Genomic DNA, 4,803 nt, shown 5'->3' on the forward strand with positions numbered 1-4,803 from the left:
CCTGGTTGTGTGGCATTGTACGATTTTGATACCCTTCGAGTTGCTATGAGTTAGAACCGACTTGACGGCACTTAACAACAACAATCATATTTATATATATAATACAATGACCTAAACTATCTACTTTGCATATGACTTAGCTATGTAAGTTGTATTTTTATAGTGTTCGTTAGTTAGTTTATTTTGTTGATCCTATAAATTGACTTACATAAAAGCATCCACCTTACCTTCAGCAATTTCAACCTCAGCATTCAACGTTCCAGAGCACTGAAAACAAAGAAAACAAGGTAAGTAAAACCCTCCACTCTGGTAGCATAGTGGTTAAGAGTTGGACTGCTCATTGCAAGGTCAGCAGTTCGAAATTATCAGCAGTTCTGCAGGAGAAAAAGAAAACTTTCTGTTTTACAGCCTCGGAAACCCTACACAGGGTCGGTATGAGTTGAAACCGTATCCACAGTACATAACCACCACCACCACCACCACCATCACCACAGTAAAGCTGCAAAGTGATTTTGGCAACTTCCATGCGGACATGCAGCATGTAATGAATACAGACCACACCCTGGGAAACCTACCAGGAGGAATACTGGCAAGGAATAAGAGGTTGCGTTTGCCTAGCTTTCATTTCCTTTCCTTTTTTTAGAGACACTAATGGTAAAAAGTAGAATTTGAATATTCACAATCTAAGGCTCATGGAGGGGAGGTCACTAAGAATTTGTGTAGAGAACATCCCACTAGCACGCTGTATATGAACATGTAATGCGTCACTAATCTACCGCATGCAGCATTTGGAAGTTGTCCTGGGATAGAAAGTCAGACAGAATGGAGGCTCTGCAGAACCCTGGTTTGAACTCCAACCACGGGTGTGAAGTCAAAGGATGTGTGTTTCCTCTAAGTAGCTCCCTGTTGTCTAAAATTACACCATTCCTCACTTAGCAACATGATTACGTTCCATGGACCAGATCACTATGTGAAAACCACCATTATTTGAAAATGGAGTATGATCAGATTGTAAAATTGAGGACCAACTATATCATTAGATGGCTGCTAAATGACATCATTACATAGCTGCCAATGACATCATTATACAGTTGCCAAGCACTGAGAATCATGGCCCAGCCAAGCTGACCATAGCAGCCAGAAATACTCTTCCCCCGAAACTCAGCATTCATTATTGCCAGATATATGTTGTTTTGTGCAAAGTAGTTGAATAGCAGGTTTTTCACTATGGTCATAAATGCAGAATGTCAGATAACAAAATAGTCATTAAGTGAGGAATAGGTGTATTCCCCGATCAGAGCCCTGACAACCAGGAAGCTCTATGCAAGGACAGGACTCGTGATTTCTGCCCAGAAGTTCTGCCTCCACGAACTTTGACTCTGGTTCCTTTTCCTCCAATGTAATTTTGGGCAAAGTCTCTACGCTTCAAGGTGACCCAGGTCCTTCCTCCACATAGGTGCGGTACTCCTCAGGGGCACAGGAGGTTCGGGAGGAGAGAGTGCACCAAGAACATCAGAGCACCTACAAAACACGGCGTTTCTCCCTGGAAACCAAGGGTAGAGTACCTAGTGAGCAAGGCTTGCTTGTCCTTATTTACTTATCTGCAGTGAACAGTTTCACATCTCTGATGTGGTTAAAATATGTGAAACGATTCACCACACATTAAAGTAAGCCCATGCTTATCGTACTTATTGAGTACTCCAATCCTGTCAGGGATTGTAAATTTGAAAAGAGGCTTTAATTCTGTGGGAAAGGAAGGTACTGTGGGGTTGGGAGTGAGAAAGATGTCAGTCATACCTAAAAGTAGATTTTTGAAGGAATGAAGAAATGTGACTAGTTCACCACAGAACAAATAAAAAGATGCTAATGACCTTGCTTATTGGGTAATCTGACACCTGGAAACTGAGCATGCTTGGCCTGTGCTTGCTTATTGATACTCTCTGGAATGCAGCAAGCTCTCCACTGAAGGGGCTCCAAATTCAGTGCCAAGTTGGGCTAGCTCACTGCCCCTTGAGTACCCATAGCTCTCTACTCTAGGACTCAATGTTATGAAGGACTGAATCTTTGTTGACATCTGTGTGTGGGGCAAATGGCTAACTCAGTCACTAACCCAAAGGTTGGAAGTTCGAGTCCACCCACAAGCATCTTGGAAGAAGACCTGGAGATCTATTTCTGAAAAGCCCACCCTGGCAAACCCTCTGGAGCACAGTTCTACTCTGACACACGGGTTTGCCATGAGTTGGAACTGACTTTTGGTTGCAAACTCTAGCAATCATTTCTACAGAGTAAAGGGGCCCAGTGGGTTGGGATTCACATTGGTATACACCTTCTCATGAAGATGCAGTGTACCTGGACACCAGGGACCCTAGCTGGGTCACTGTTTCCTCTCCCCACACCCAACTGTGTCTTTCCTGTGCAACCACCTGGCAGTAAGCACTGTCATGTCCTAGAAAAGAGGTTGCTCTGAGGACCTCAGAACCAGGATAGGTATTGTTGTTGTTAGGTACCATTGAGTCAGCACCGACTCATAGCAACCCGATAAACAGCAGAACGAAACAATGTCCAATCCTGGGCCAACCTCACTACTGTTGCCAGACTTGAGTCCATCGATGCTACCACCTGGCCAATCCATCTTGTTGGAGGTCTTCCTCTTTTTCTCTGACCCTCCACCTTACCAAGTATGATATCCTTCTCTAGCAACTGTTTTCTCCTGACAATATGTCCAAAGTATGAGAGATGAAGTTTGGAATTTGTAGGATGGGTATAAAGCACACCAATTCAATCAAAAATGTCCCTGGGAGCTCCTGATGAGCTCGTGATGTGACCTCATCCTGGCGAGGTCATCTCGGAAGAACTCTTTTCTTTAAATCATGACCTCAAAATCTCAACTAGGGACCCCACACAATACAATAAAGGCGTCCAGCACATGACATCGGTAACACGATCTTCCAGAACACATGGCACATGCTCTCGTGTCACCCATCGACTTGGTCTTGGTTCAGTCTCCAGCTCTGGGCAACCTGGACCAATAGACAGGAGACCACACAGGAGGCAGAATCCTTGCAGCTTTTGCTGAAGAAGAAAAGGGACTAGTCCCCTAATACCTAAGACTTCAAACACAGGGGAGCCCTCTACTAGATCAACATGGTCAGAGCTCAAGAGGTTCAGCTGTTGGTCGTGGAGCACCCTGGAGTCCAGCTGTTCCACATTATAGGTGTAGAACTGCAGCTTGTGCTGATGGTTCCTACTTTTACCCAAGAATCTCCAGTACAACAGGGAGGGGACACCCCCAGAGTAGAGCAGAGGTAGCAAGAAGGCAATTTGTAGTCACATTTTCTCTGACACATCCTCATGGTGTTTTTTGTTTTGATTTTTGTCAACACTGTTAACATCAAAAAAGAAAACTTCATATAAAATTCAGACAAGAGAGATCAAGCAAACAACCTACAGATCCTTTGATATATGTTGTTCACAGTTTTGTATATATTTCTGTCCCTCATGAGGGACTTAAAGGCATGAGTTTGTGTGCTTTTAAGAAATAAAAGGGGGAAAAACAAAACCTAGTATATGAAACGGAGTTCGCCCTTCAGAAGCAACAATCTCACTCCCTTCATGGTTCCCAGTTAAGAGCATTTCCCCAGGAAGCAGTATTTTCAGTGCAATGGTTCCTAAACATGGTAGGTACTGTGGAAAGGGTTTCTAAAAGATCCAATTACCTTCTCTGTGGCTCTGACTATTTTACTCCCAAAATGTACAGTTTTGTTAAGAGTTGCATCTGGAAGTCTTTGGTGATGAACACTGAGGTGGATGGTGGTAGTACGGACGTGCAAAGGCAAGTATTCAGGCTTATTTTGTCAGAAGTGGGGGTCTCTATAAACACTTACAGATTTACACTGAATTGTGGCCGAGGGAAGCTGGCTATGCTACTAGATTAAAACCAGCTGACGTTGAGTTCACTCGAACTCATGGTGCCCCCACATGTATTAGAGTACAACTGTGCTCCACAGGTTTTTCAATGGCTGATATGTCACAGTAGATAAATGTTGTTGTTAGGTGCCATTGAGTTGGCAACAACTCATAGTGACCTTCTGCACAGGAGAATGAAACAATGCCAAATTCTGGGCCAATCTCACTATTGTCACCACGCTTGAGCCACTGATGCTGCCACTTGGCCAATCCATCTCACTGGGGGTCATACTCTTATTCTCTGACCCTCCACCTTACCAAACATGATATCCTTCTCCAGCGACTGGTCCCTCTTGACAATATGTCCGAAGTATGAGGGACGAAGTTTGGCCATCCTAGCCTCCAAGGAGCACTCTGGGTGCATTTCTTCCAAAATGGATCTATTGGTTCTTTTGGCAGCCCATGGCACTTTCAATATTCTCTTCCAACACCATAACTCAAAAGCATCAATTTTTCTACAGTCTTCCTTACTTACTGCAAAGCTTTCGCATGCATATGAGGTTATTGAAAATACCATGGCTTGGGTCAGGGGCACCTTAGTCTTCAAGCTGACATCTTTGCTCTTTAACACTTAAAAAACGTCTTGCACAACAGATTTGCCTAATGCAATGTCATTTGGTTTATTGACTGCTGCTTCCATGAGTGTTGATAGTTGATCCAACAAGAATAAAGTCCTTGACAACTTCAATCTTTTCACCATTGATAAGAATGTTGTTTATTGGTCCAGTGGTGAGGATTTTTGTTTTCTTTACACTGAGATGTAATCCATACCGAAGGCTGTGCTCTTTGATCTTCATCAGTAAATATTTTAAGTTTTCTTCACTTTCAGCAAACAAG

The 4,803-nt window shown here is 43.4% G+C and overlaps 1 protein-coding gene across 1 annotated transcript in view; it reads right to left on the bottom strand.

Annotated features, from left to right (window-relative positions):
- PROM1 (prominin 1) overlaps positions 1-4,803 on the bottom strand; it is a 219,790-nt gene that overhangs the window by 70,116 nt on the left and 144,871 nt on the right. The gene's annotated exons all lie outside the window — the stretch shown is intronic.

The sequence above is a fragment of the Chrysochloris asiatica genome, unplaced genomic scaffold (assembly GCF_000296735.1).
Source record: "Chrysochloris asiatica unplaced genomic scaffold, ChrAsi1.0 scaffold00200, whole genome shotgun sequence".
Lineage (NCBI taxonomy): Eukaryota > Metazoa > Chordata > Mammalia > Afrosoricida > Chrysochloridae > Chrysochloris > Chrysochloris asiatica.